The sequence below is a fragment of the Rattus norvegicus genome, chromosome 9, assembly GCF_036323735.1.
Source record: "Rattus norvegicus strain BN/NHsdMcwi chromosome 9, GRCr8, whole genome shotgun sequence".
In the NCBI taxonomy this organism is placed as follows: domain Eukaryota; kingdom Metazoa; phylum Chordata; class Mammalia; order Rodentia; family Muridae; genus Rattus; species Rattus norvegicus.
Genome location: NC_086027.1, coordinates 32,559,399 through 32,574,396, shown reverse-complemented (window position 1 = coordinate 32,574,396; position 14,998 = coordinate 32,559,399). Strand labels below are relative to the sequence as shown.

The 14,998-nt window shown below is 40.7% G+C and overlaps 1 protein-coding gene across 45 annotated transcripts in view; it reads left to right on the top strand.

Moving 5' to 3' along the window:
• Window positions 1-14,998, top strand: part of Rims1 (regulating synaptic membrane exocytosis 1) — a 499,647-nt gene that overhangs the window by 118,602 nt on the left and 366,047 nt on the right.

Here is a 14,998-nt window from a genome sequence, read left to right as displayed (position 1 = left end):
CCCCATTATCCCTTCCCCTTCTCCTCAGAGAAGGCAGGTACAATCCTACCCTGGAACATCTAGTCCCAGGCTCATCCTCTTCCACTGAGGCCCATCCAGGCCATCCAGGCAAGGAAAGGGGGATCCAATAGCAGGGAAGGGAGACAGAGACAGCTCGTGTTCTACTTGTTAGGGGACCCACCTGAAGACCAAGATGCCCATTTGCTACAATTCCCAACCCTTACTTTTAAGGCCTTTAAGCACTGTGACTGACCAGCTGGTTCATCCCATTTTAGACAGTAGTCACCTCATTTCATTTGAGACGGAATCTTTGGGCATTGATGAGTTTTAGGCTCAAGTACATAAATATTCATATACACACAGGCACCGCCCCCCACACACCAAATACACATGCAACCATACAATGTTGAAAGTAATTTGTATGTTTTTCAAGATAGACCGTCATACCAAAAAGTTTCACTTCACTTTTTCCCATTGTTTTACATCAAAAAAATTAATTAAATGTATTGGGAAAGACTTCATCTCAGAACAATACTAAGTTATGATCACAGGAAAGACTTGCCTTAGTTCCTCATGGCGTGACTGGGTAACGCATTCCTAGTTTACCTGGTCCCCTGCCTGTTGGTTGCTGAGACAGAGAGAGCTACAGGAATTCAGATGCCAGAGTGGAAATGACTGAGTAATTTTGCTCTGAAGTCATGGAGAGGGTGCTCTCTTTGTTAGGTTTTCCGTTCAGGGTTCTTTAAAAATAAATTGCACGGCTGTTCCTCACCTCTCACGTGGTTTTAATAATGGATAAACATTGTGACATCGTGACACATAGAAATGATCACAGTACAGTTTTTAGGTGAGGAACTACAGTTCTTTGAAAAGCCGTTTACATTTAATAATATTTTTTAAAGACTTCCTTGTGAACTGCCATGAGTGCCGGGAATTGAACTTGGAAGGTGAACAAATGCTCTTAATTATTGAGTCATCTCTCTATCATCCCCCCATTAATATACACATCTTAAATTAATCTCAGTAAAATATTGATACTCAGTATCAAGTGGGCAACTAACTTTCCTGTTATTTTATTATTTTTTGGGTGGGTAACGGGTCAGTGTGTCTTTGTGTATTGTATGTGATATGCGTTATCTGTATTATGTGTGTGCCTGTGTAATACATATGTTTAAACACATGTATAGGCTCAAACTTGACATTAGCTATCTTCCTTGAGTTCTCTCAATTTTATTTATTGAGTCAGGGTCTTGGGCTGAACCAGGGCTCACCAATTTTGGCTAGTCTAAGTGACCATCTTGTCTTGGAATCTTCTGTTTCTGCTGTAGCAGCAGACTTTAGGCTACTTAATTGGGTTCTTTTTCTACCACCCTTCTCTACCCTTCCAGCCCTCTACCTCCATACTAGGTAGCAGAGAAAGAAGATTAAAGTGAAAGGGGGCATCGACATTATTAGACTACTTCCAGATAATTAGGGGCATCAGATTCCTTGGGGCAAGTCCAATTCCTTCTATTTAACAAACAGCAATCAACAGCATCCAACCAGCAACAGTAGCTGCTGCGACTGCCTCTCTGGGGATTTTGGCATTTATAGACCCTCTGATGAGTCCCCAGAATTCCAAAAGGAAACTGTCTGCAGCTGGCCAAAATCACACCTCTGACAGAGCCCGAGACAAATCATAGTCAGCTGCTGCAGACAATCTGAAGCAGCACCATATCCCACACCTACGATTAAGACAAAAACATATACACACAACCAAAGAAACCAAAGCTCCCGCTACACTCTGCCACCTGACTACTTGGAATGTAATCAGTTGTTTCAGAAGCTCGGCTTCTATGTGGATTCTTTGGATCAGAACTCCAGTCTTCACGTTTGTATGGGAAATGCTTTGTCCACTGAGCCATCTCCCCAGCCCAGTCTAGTTGTCTTTAGGGGTCTATTTCTATCCTTTCTTGCTAGCCCATGCTTCTTAAACTTGGGTGTTGTCAGTGTCTTTAAATCTTTGTGCTGTCATCTTCTTAAAAAATTACTTGACCATCAACTTTGGATATATTACTGCAATTTGAATTTAAATGCACTAATAAGTCTCTAATTTTGAGATATTAATTTCATGGTCCTTATTTTAGCATCTGTACCCTTTCCTTCTTGGGGTCTTCTTTTTTCCATTTAATTCCTGAGAAGGAATAAGACAGTAGAAAGTGGATAATGCTCGTTTGATCTTTTCCTCCTTCTTGAATATCAATATATACTGATAGCATAAACCTTAATATAATAACAATAAAAGTTAAATTGGGAAACATACTCTGACTCAAAAGTGACATAGAAGATAGAAAGCAGCCCAGTGCATGAGAAAAGACCTGGATTTGTACTCTAATATTGCAAGGACTTTTAAAGTACATAAACAAAAAAGGAGCAAAACTGTCCCTGGGATGTTGTTTGAAATACGCTAAACACTTACTCCAAGTTAATTTCCCATGAACTAAGCTAGAGTTTGTAGGAGGGGTTGGAGAGATGGCTCAGTGTTAAGAGCACTGACTGCTCTTCCAAAGGTCCTGAGTTCAATTCCCAGCATCCACATGGTGACTCACAACCATCTGTAGTGGGATCTCATGCCCTCTGGTGAGCCTAAAGACAGCTATAGTGTACTCATATGCACAAAATAAATAAATAGATCTCTATAAAAAGACAAAAAAAGAGCATAGTAGGAGATATTTGAACTCATGGTTGCAGCAGTAAGAAAACCAGTCTCTGGTGAGGTCGATAACCCTGAGATACGGGAGAATGGTTGCTACTCCATTCTTTCTATAACCTGTAGTCACATTTCAGCCTTTCCCATGATGAGTAATCTGTGCTGATAAGCAACGTTCCTTTCATGCATCCTCTTCTTTCTCTCTACTTCAGCCCACTATCAAATGAAGGGGCTCTTAGTAACACTCCAGTAGGTTGATTATTGTTATTGACCCCAAATGAAGACTTGTTGCCTTTGGCCACAAAAGTATTTCCAAACGCCCAGTCATTGTTCCCTTTGTTTTGGCCTTTGGCCCCATTGGTCATTGTCTCCTTTATGGTCTTTTTCTCACTAATTCTTCCTGAAGTGTTCCCTCAACCCTCTTATGACTTAGTGCTTTCAACTTTCATTATGCTGTCCCCACATACGAGCAGAGACAGGTTATATTTTACACCCTACCGATTGAATATTATGGTCTGTGTGTTCTTCAGTCATCTTCAGTGTAAGCCACTTCCACAGACCTCACATACTGTGCAGGTCCTAGCTACTGTTTCCCAGTTGATTCCACTCTGAAGCTGGAAATGTTAGTGGTAGCTTAAAGGTGAAACGCTGCTCTCCAGGGCATGCATGTTCAAGACCCTTCAGTGTGACCACTTTTCCGTGCCTTGCATGATTCCAGCCTTAATGACTGACAGTCCTGTTGTCTTACACAGTGTGCCCACTTGCCCATCAATGATGCATCTTGATTTGTTCTTTTGGGCCTTAAAACAAATTGTCCATCTGTAATGTATGAAAAAGCACTCCTAAAATATCAAAATTCATTTCAAATGTAATTTCATTCCCCAGATAAGCCTATTATTCTCTGTGATCCCTAGTATGTGCTCATATTCCATTTGGAAACTACTTGTATTAGTGTTTATTGTTTCTTGCGCCTGTGTTCCACCATTAGACCAGAGAATATTATTTTTAAAGACAGGGATCGTATCTAATGTTTTTATGTTTTATAAACAAGAGGAGATCCCTAAATAGCAATTCAATAAAGACAGACAGAGGTACAGCAATCTTAGATAAGCATGGCCTAAATATTTGACTAGCATTAACTTCTCTTATATATTTGGTTATTGCATCTAAACGATATGGCTGATTATCTACACCAAGTCTGTATCAATATAAATAGTTTTCTAGGCATGAGTAATTTTGTGTGCTTTGAGATTCTCAGACTATTGGTAAACAGGAACACTGCCGTTGCATTCTGGGTACTGGAAGAATCTTGCCCTACTGACAACGTGATGCCGAAATTTCCATTAAATAGGCAAATAACCGTAGAGTCGGTGAGCTTGAGGATGCTGACATCCTGAAAAGAGATCAAGGTGTTCATTGAGTTGTCATAAATCCATGAGCTTTAAGCTGCGCATGTAATCTTTAGAAATCATCACAGAGTTAGTGAAAATAAAAGATAGCACAGAGGTGAATCTGTTAAAAGTTTCCCACCTCGTGAGCAAGAGACTTCAGGACTGTATGGATTAAGTCACATCCTATCTCGCTTGCATTTGTGTCCACTGTTATACGAGGCAGGTTAATAATACAAAGGGGAAAAAAGAAATCGAGGAATGTGGAGTATCAAAATGTTTTTTAAAAGTTGCCTGAAACTTACAGTTAACTAAGGCTTCCACGGGTAAAAAGAAATAACCTTATGATAAAAGGGTTCTCGAGTGTATAGCGTATGAAGTGTGATCCAGCACCCCTGGTGCTGGTGGCATTGTAGACTTGGCAAAGTCTGTGAAGTGTGGTGGTGAGGGTTGAAAATAGCATCCTAAAGATAAGGTGTTTAAAAATACCTCAGTGGGACCTGTGAGAACAAAAGAGCAAAGTTGTACGGAGGTGGGGGGGGGGTGTGCATACAAGTTACCTCAGCACACTTCCTCTCAGGCAGAGAAGCATCAGCGTTGGCAGCCTCCAAGGAGGTGGCAGTGGTAGAGTCAGATTCTCATGAACAAAGGCAGAGAAAGCCAATGCAGTCCCAAACAAGATCACCAGCAACTACTGTGGCTCCTGCTGGGCTGGGAGAACTGGTAGCTCAGGTCAGAATGAGCTGGACAGGACAGAAATAGGATCAGGTAGGATAGGATCGCTTAGCACATCAAGAAGTTGAAAGAACACAGGGTAAAATAGAGCTCACCTGGAGTGCTGGTTATTCTTTCATCACAGGAAGGAAAGGGGCCAAATCCCTGTCAGAAATCCCACAAAGGAATAAAGACCCAACAGAGTCACTGTCCTCACTCAGAGAGAGCTTTAGCTGCTGGTCACCCCACTCCTGCCTCTGTGCTTTGCACCAGTAGGGTCGTGGTGTGCTTTCTGGAACCCAAGGAAACGTGATTTGATTTGATTTTTCCTCCACAGAGTTGCCTTTACAGGGTAAGCAGATCATAGGAAACTGGACCCTGAGGGATGAGGGAGGTTCAAAGTGATTCTGAAAGAGATATGGATCCAGTGTATAGGGCGTGGTCTCAGCCACACCTTGATGGGTTCTGGGCCTCGCCAAGTCTCTCTCTTTTCTTTATTTAGCTCTCCCAGTATCCCAGCAGCACCTGGCAACAGTGTTTACCTCTGTCTTATTCTCTGCAGCACTTTGGAGAATGAGCGTCTTCCTAGCTGGATGGTTGAGTGAATAAACAATGCCACAATTCACACATCTTTCTGCCCATGTCTCGGTATTCACTGACTGGTAATTTTGACCGTAATGAAATTCAATATACGGTTTTGGCTTTGACATATGCATGTTTGTTTATGTGGTGTGTGTGTGTGTTAAAAACTCACTTTGTTACTGTTTTTTTTTAGACAGGGTTTCTCTCTGTATTTGTTGTTGTCCTAGAACTCAATTTGTTTACCAGTCTGGCCTCTCCCTCACTGGGGTCTGCCTACCTCGGCCTTCCCAGTGCTGGGATTAAGGCATAATGATCTCTAAAGACTCAGTTTTTCCCTAAATTATCACTGATGTATAACAATATAGCAATGTAGGTCTCCAACAAATGTTAATTAGTCATATCCACCCTACTATCTAGTCAACTATGGCTGATGGTAGTTTCCTCTCTTTAAGTAACTTGGGATAGGGCCACAGATGAACTTATCTCTGCCTATTAGGATCTAACAGAGCTTACCAAGTTTTATGGATTTAAAAACTTCTGGAAGACAGCTCATTTTTTCTAGGAAGAAATAGATCACTCACTGTTTGGGAAGAGTTGAACTACCTTTCACAGTGTTGAGCTGCATGTATAGCACCGTCATACAGAAAAGATACCACGTATTACCCTGTCACTTGTCTTTACTACTAGATTATCTGGAGTTGGGTGCCTGTTTTCCTGGTAATGAAGGCTCTTTTGGGCGCTCAACCTATTTTCTTTCATCGGAGAAACACTGCGTGCTTACTCTGAGCTTAGTGCTAGACTAAGGGTTTAAATAGATTTCGGATCTGCTGAATTGTATGCTAGTTTGGGGATGGAATTAATGAGGGAAAAGGTAAATGAGATATATAGGGAAGTTCAGTGCCATGATCACTGGGAATTGAAGACAGTAAGCAGAGTAACTTCCTCTGTCAGTTCACGTGGCTGTAATAAAATATCATATGCTAGTTTGCAATAAACAAGCAGACAGCAACAACAGCAAAGGAAAACATTGCTCACGGTATGATTGGCCTCTAGTAGAAGCCTGGGTTATACATGGCTGTCTCCTCGCTGTCTTCTTTCATTGTGAAAAGCAAAAGGAGGTACACCTCATCTCTTCTTCATGGACAGGGAGGTCATTCTTACGAGTGCCTTCTCGGGTCTTGTTTACCACCCCGAACCTCCGCCTCCGTATCCCATCTTTGTACAGCAATGTTTCAACATGCCTATATAAATGTGAGGGGAGTAAATACCTATTCTATTGTAACTGAATTATCTTTTGGAAGACAATACATTCGTGCTTAAATCTGAAGCACTAATAATTAGCCATTATAAACCGAGAGAAGGGTAGCCTTGTGGAAGTGAAACAACCTGGGCATACAGTCGGAGGCATGTAGTTTCCTGTGGAAACTCAGAGGAAGCGTTTGTGTTTGGTACACCAATGTCAAGAGAAATGAGGTTGGAAGGCCATGTCTACTCTAGTTATAATGGTGTGAGGAACTGATAATAATCTATATTGACTTTAGGGTGGGATATGATGCCTTTTTAGGTATTCGCAGAGAGATGGGGGAGAAGGAGAGAGGTCAGGGGTCAGACATAAAGATAGATAGGTGATACATATAAAAGCTATATGATGGAAATCTTGTCTTCAAAGAGATCTTTCTGTTACACTTCATTTGTCATGGATTGTGATGATTATTAAGAAATGCTTGAGTTTAGTTGTACATGAACAGTATTCCATTAGTCTCAGGGCATTGATTTCCACTGTATATGTGAGCTCTGATAAAAGTAATGACGTTTTAGGAAGAACAAGACCAAGTATATGACCCTTACAAATTTCCGCAGGAGTAAAGACCAGAACATAGATGGAAGTGAGGTAGGTTCTCATGTGGACTGAACATTTGGGAACCCAAGACGCAAGGCTGTCTCCGGAAATAGGGTGGGGCAATGTCATTTACAAACCTAAGCCATTTTTACTCTTGGCTTGGCACAATTTGCCTTCCTTTTCATGTTAGATGTAGTAAAATCCAGTCTCTGAAGTGCTCTTTTGAAATAACCATATTTTGACATATATTGTATATACTTAAAACTCACCCTGCAAAAGTATACAATTCAGTGATATTGATGTATTCACAGACTCTTGTAAACATCACGACTGTAAAGGAACATGTTTTCCATACTCCCTAATAAATTATAGATATTAGCACTCACTGTCTATATAATCTTACCCATAAACTGTGGTGCACACTTACCTGCTTTTTTTCCTTTACGGATTTACAGAATCTGAATGTTTTATGTAGACAGAATCATACAAATGTAATTTTTTATGTGTTCTTTCACTTAGCATATTTTTGAGGTTTATCTCCGTTGTAGTGTATACCTGTGTTTCGTTCACTTTTATTTGTGAATACTGTGCCATTCTGTGTTTACGATGCTTTTGTTTGTGTGGCAATCAGTTGATAAATGCTTGAGTTGTCTGCATGTTTTGACATGTGTGAATCTTATTCATACGTGCATCACGGACATTTGCGTGTGAACATATTTTTCTGATATGTATATGATTATATAGTAATTCTATATTCAACATTTTGTGGAATTGGCAAACTGACTCCCAAAGCAGCCATAGCATTTGCCAATTCTATAAAAATGTTGAATACGGAATTACTATATAATGGTCAATAAACACACAGGAGATGTTCAACCCCTTCATTCATTAGGAATTTGCATATTTGTAGAACATCAAAATCAGAAGGAGATATAGCTTCCTGTCTACTAAGAGCTAAGTAAAAACGTGAGTAGCAGTAAGATTGGAGAAACTCAAAATCGTATTTATGTATGTCCTAGGTACTTTATTCTATTTCTGGTGTTTATGTTAATTGACTTTTGCATATTAAACTAACCTTGAGTTACTGCACCAAATAATATTTCATGATAATGTGTCATCTTCCTTGTTGACCTCTGGGTTCGTTTGGCTGGTGGCTGATGATTTTGTCCGTCTTTCCATTCTATCCTTTAGTCTGCTGTTTGGTGCCTGGTTTTCTAACAGCTAGATCACAGACTTCTGATTTTTGTATATGCGACCTTTTGGGGAGTTGGGGGACCCTTTCGCAGAGGTCACATAACAGATATCCTGCATATCAGATATCTACATTACCTTCATAATAGTAACAGAATTACAGTTATGAAGTAGCACCAAAAAATACTTTTTCTCTGGGGATCATCGCCACAACATGAAATGACCACACCATCTTAGGAAAGTTGAGGATTACTGTCATAAAGTTTATTTTCTAGCCAGGATTGAGTCTCTTTGTTTTATTTTTTTATTTTTTTGTTTACTTTTACACTCAAGATTTTATTCCCCTACTGGTCCACGCTCCAACTGTCCCCCATCTCATGAGAATGTTCCCACTTCCACCCCACCAGACCTTGACATTTCCTGGGGTCTCCAGTCTCTTGAGGGTTAGGTGCATCTTCTCTGACTGAACCCCGACCATGGAGTCCTCTGCTGTATGTGTTGGAGGCCTCATCTCAGCTGGTGTATGCTGCCTGGTTAGTGGTCCAGTGTGTGAAAGATCCCGGGGATACAGGTTGATTGACACTGCTGGTCCTCCTACAGGGTTGCCCTCCTTCTCAGCTTCTTCCAGCCTTTCCCTAATTCAACAGTGGGGACAGCAGCTTCTGTTCATTGGTTGGGTGCACACATCTGCATCTGAGTCTTTCAACTGTTTGTTGGGTCTTTTGGAGAGCAGTCATGATGGGTCCCTTTTTCTGAGCGCCCTATAGCCTCAGTAACTGTGTAAGGTCGTGGAGTTTCCCCTTGAGCTGGATCCCGCTTTGGGCCTGTGGCTGGACCTTCTTTTCCTCAGGCTCTTCTCCATTTCTATGCTGCATTTCTTCTAGACAGGAAGAATTACGGGTTAGAGTTTTGACTGTAGGATAGCAACCCCATCCCTCACTTGATGCCTTGTCTTTCTGCTGGAGGTGGGCTCAACAAGTTCCCTCTGCCCACTGTAGGACCTTTCATCTAGTGTTCCCCCACCTTGAGTCCTGAGGGTCTTTTGCATCCCAGGTCTCTGGTATATTCTTGAGGAACCTCCCAACCTCCTTCTTACCTAGGTCACCTGTTTCCATTCTTTCTGCTGATCCCCACCCAATAGCAGATTATGTTCCCCTGTCTAGTCACCCTCATCCTCTTTCCCTCCTTTGTCCCTCCCTCCATCCCTCCCTCCCTTCCTTCTTCCCTTCCTCCCTCCCTTTCTCCCTCTCTCCTTGTGTCTGCTTTCTTCTCCCTCCCAAGGGGGACTAAGGTATCCTCATTTGAGCCCTTCAGTTTGTTGACCTTTTTGAGTTTGGATGGAACCATCCTGGAGTCAGGTAACTCAGACATAAAAGGACATTCATGGTACGTTCTCACTAATAAGTGGATATTAGCCAAAAAATAAAAAATAAAAAGTACAGAATACCCAAGGTACAGTCCACAGAACCCAAAAAGGATCTTTCTTTAATAATTTTTAATTGAGATGCTGGAAACAGAGAACTATCAAGAGAGTTTTCCAGGCTGCCCACTGCCGTATGGACATTCAGAATTTCCCTTTCCATCTCTGGAAATACTTTATTCTCTATAGTGTTATTTGAACCATATTTGAGAGGAGAATGATCCATAAGCTTTTAAGAGAGGCTTTAGTTGTATGTTCCTGTGAACACACATTAGATGTTGCTACTACTCAAATAGTAATTCTGTCTGTTACGGGAAAACATAATCTTGACAGAGAGTTAGTGAGTGACATCAATCACATCTGACCCTGGAACTGTCTTAAAATGAGAATCCTCATTAATTCCATTAATCTTGCTGTAGTGAAGAAGTTTTATTGTGTCGTGGACTTACGGAAATACTTTGTATTACTAGCTTGTTGAGTCTGTCCTTTAAAGGATTCCCTTTAGAAAAGGGCATATACTACATCCTAAACTACCTTAGAGTCCTACAGGTCTGTACAGACATGGACAGAGAACATGCACTGGACCTTGAATAGTGCGACTCAATATTTATCATATATTTATCACTTTTTTTTCTTTTTTTCGGAGGTGGGGACCGAACCCAGGGCCTTGCGCTTGCTAGGCAAGCGCTCTACCACTGAGCTAAATCCCCAACCCATATTTTAATTATAGTTTGACTCTGATATGAACAGGCTGAGATTGAGACACGTTGCCTGTTATTCCATTAGTAGACGTGTGTGTGTGTGTATTTGTGTATGTGTGTATGTGTGTGTGTATGTGTGTATGTGTATGTGTGCATGTGTGTGTGCGTGTATATGTGTGCATGTGTGTATGTGTCTATGTGTGTGTATGTGTGCATGTGTGTGTGCGTGTATATGTGTGCATGTGTGTATGTGTGTTGTATGTCTGTGTGTGTATGTGTGTGTATGTGTGTGTATGTATGTGTATATGTGTGTATGTGTGTGTATATGTGTGTATGTGTGTGTATGTGTGTGTATGTATGTGTATGTGTATGTGTGTGTGTGTGTGTGTGTGTGTATGTGTGTGTGTATGTGGTAGCCAGCTAGGGCTGCACTTGGCTTCCTGAGAGTTAAGGTGAGTTGTCCACAGCTGTCTCTCAGTGCAGAGACTGTTTCTTGCTCTTTTTAAAGACATTCAAAGGAGCCTCGTTGTTATCTAAGCAAAACTATTGCAAACCTTAAAGGCTGATCCTAAAAAAGAATAATTTTCCAAAGAAAGAAACAGAGGGTGTACAGCATGTTACACAGTGAGTGTGCATTCATTTGTTTTTTATTTATTAAAATTATTTTACATAAATACCACATCGTGTCAGGTAACTCAGACTCAGGAAGCTAAATGTCTCGTTCGCTTATTTTATGTCATTTGAAACACCTAGCTCCAGATCTTAAGATGTAAATACATAACTTGGAGTAACTACAGAAACCAACAAAGTAGAAAGAACCATTGGTAGGGTGGGGTGGGGGTGGGAGAGCAGTAGAGAGGGGAATGGTGGGGTAAAAGTGGAAATGGAAAAATAGGGATGCTATAATTAGGGAGGGAGATAATTAAAGAAGGAAGAAAGGAAGAGGCCAAAATATCAGAAATCATACTACTATTACTTGTTAAGTTAATAAACAAGCAAATCTTCAATGCACCTACGCTTGCACTCTCTCTCTCTCTCTCTCTCTCTCTCTCTCTTTCTCTCTCTCTTTCTCTCCTCTCTCTCTCCCATATCTATCTATCTCTCTCTCCCTCTCTCCCTATCTCCCTCTCTCCCTCTCTCCCTCTGTCTCTCTCTATATATACATGATAAGAAAGAAAGAAACATAGGTTGTATAGCATGTTACACAGTGAGTGTGCATTCATTTGTTTTATTTATTTATTTGTTTCTTTCTTATATATATGTGTGTGTGTATATATATACATATATATATGTATACATTTTTAAAAGTTTTCTCATCTAGGAAGGCAATGATACTTTCAAGCACCAAAGACCTAACAAAACCCCCAACAATCAAGCATTAGAAGCCTTTTTTGGAGTTGTGGTCTGGTCAGGTTTATTTAGGAGACCTCCAAAACATGTAAGCAATTCCCATTGTCTTTGGTTGTCCCCTTGAAGTGGAAGGTAAGTCACTATTGCTGAAGGACGCTGTCTGTTTCAGACACAGGACACAGAGGTTCCTGACCTGGAACCACCCTCAAAGCCTCTTCCCTGAGGCTAGCTTTCATAGTACCAGAAGGTGCCATGCAAGCTTTCCAAGCGGGGAACCACCAAGAGTCTTATCTCACTACCACACCCATGAACCACAATGACCAGCATGGCCAGCAAACTTTCAAGTGCAGTAGTGTGATGTGGCAATTGACTTCTCTACAACTAGACTGAAGACCTCCTCGACAAGGGGAAAATTGTGCCGGTCCCTGGGAGGCAAGCTTACTGCTCCAGGGCTAGTCATGGATCTTGGAAAATACTCCACCACCATCACTTGAGTAAACCAGCACAGCTACTAACTGCACTCTAAATATGTGTCTGTGTATCCACAGAGAAGGGTAGTTATGGCCTTTCATGGAGGCTGACACAGAGTAGTACCTAAGAACCAAAACTGCAAGGCTGTAGAGCCCCGTCCCCGGGGATGCAACTGCAAAATAATCCCTGTACCCAAAGCTCAGGGAGGGCTGAGGAAGAGGAGGTGAACAGAACGCAAGAGCCAAGAATCAGGGAGTTGCCGTGAGATCGTATCTCCTAGTGATGTCAGAAGCTACATCCACAAAGCCTCACCAGCACGACTTTCTAAACAGGAGTCGAGCAAGGACAGCAATAATAGGCAGTGTGGATGGGGGAAAGCCCACGGTTTCTCAGCCCTAGACAAAGAAGGAACCACGGACAACTAAAGAAAGCTGAGAAAGGGAGAAATAGTTCTCCTGCAGAAGAGAACTCGAATTCGTTTTGCAATACCAAATGCTTATTCCTAAAAACACATAAGAAATAGTATACAGACTGATCAGGCTATATTTAGGAGCAAAAAATATTTGTTTACATGCACACATATGCACATAACAATATTTAATGTAAAAAAGCCCATGAATCCATGAATAAAAACAAGAAGAGTTATAGTAGTTTTAGAAGGAGAAAGGGGAAGGAATAAATGGTGTAATTATATTGTAATCCCCCAAATAAATAAAGATGAAAACTATTTCATACATTCATATTTTACACTACATACCAGAAAGTAGTAGTATTCTAAGGACAGAATAGTTAGAGAAGAAAATTCTCTTTTGTTGCTTACATTCCTTTGGAAGAGACTCATGGTAAAATACAGTATTTACAATAATATTTTTAATAATTTTTAAAGCTTTAAAGGGAAGCTTAAAAAGAAAAAAGGGTCAGGATATGCTATGGTGAGGTGTTACAACTCTTGAAAAATGACATTTCAATACAAAAATGAGAAATTAATAACCTGGGCTGCTCTAGGCACAAGGACCAGCAAGTATAACATCCACTTAGTGGAACTCTGCAAGAGTGGTCAAGAACCAGCAGAGAAGGCTGTAGGTCTGCGGCAGAGGTCCAAAATGGCAGATCTTTATCAGTCAATGGAAGGCTTTTCAATATTACTCTGGGTTAATGAAGAAACATTGCAGAGTTTAGCCAGAAAAACAAGATGGTCTAAGATACTTTTCCTCCAACTTTACTCTAATTGCTGTGTTAAGCTTGACCTACAGGTATACAAAGGTTAAAAAAAGAACTACCAGTTGCTACTCTAGCAGAGGTAATGACTTTGGTGAGGGTAATAGCCATTTGGTAGTAAGAGATAGATTGGCTCAAGGTGTAATTTATAATTAGAACTGAAGGATCTCCTGACTTTTAAGATTTGATGTGGGAGATATAACAGTCAACATGATTATATTTGGCTTGAACTTATTAGTGTGTGTGCACGCACATGTGTGTGTGTGTGTGTGTGTGTGTGTGTGTGAGAGAGAGAGAGAGAGAGAGAGAGAGAGAGAGAGAGAGAGAGAGAGAGAGAGAGAATGGAAGTGCACACACGTGGACCTGCATATAATGGAGCAAGACAAAGTCAGAAAATCAGTTTCAGGCAAGATAAATCTGAAGTGTCTATTGTTACAATGGAGATATAAAAGGTTCTTTTAGGTATGTAAGACCAGGCTTGCAGAAATGTTTTAGGTAGGACAATATTTTCAGAGTTTCCAATAAAGAGATTACATTTAAGTACATGAACCGGCAAAGACAACGAAAAATGAGAACGGGTAGAAAACAGAAGGTTCTAACAGTGAACCGTGGACATTTCTCCATTGTGAGGCATGAGTAGCAGCAAGAAACCCAGAGACAAAGAGAGATCCTGAGAGCAAGTGAAGGGGGTTTCAAAGAAGAGAGTGAGTAGATTGGAAATACATTTAGCTATTGGATTCAGCAGAAAGACTACCTCCTCAAGAACAAAATCCTTCTTAGTTCAGTGAATTGTGAGCTGGACGTTAGACAGCACTGCCAACCATTTACATAGAAAGTACACTGAAGTAGAATCACTAATTACACCTACTTACCTCTCACAGAGGAGCTAAGGCAAAACTTAAGAGGGGTCATATGATTGATGCTCTGTGAGCATGCTTGAGTTCTAATGTAAGAGGCACAAACAACCATGGTTCATGTATGATCTTATATTGAGAGGTCTGTTTGCTTCTTTAAATCATGTCAGAGCTTTGAGGACCCAGAGTTGATGGTTGTAACACATTGCTATGAACTTTAAGAGGAATTGGATTTATGGGTGTTTAGGGAGGCACACGTTTGCTCGTAGAACAATGTTGCTGCCCTTTACTTTTGATGCCTAGTTGAACATTAAGCTATTATTCTATCTGGGATTTCTTCAGTGAATTTAGTCAGCAAAAATCTGGAAAGCAAATGAGGTCATGAATCTTTGCTATTGTGATGCTACTATAGATCAAATGGAAACAATTAAGAGAGGAAATAATGCATTATTTTATCATATATTAGGACCCTCTTTTGTGATTTTATAGCATGCCACCATATTTTTCTTATTTGAGAGGATTCATGATAAAGGTAATACAGAATAGGTACTAATCAAGATGTTAATTTGCATTTTAATAG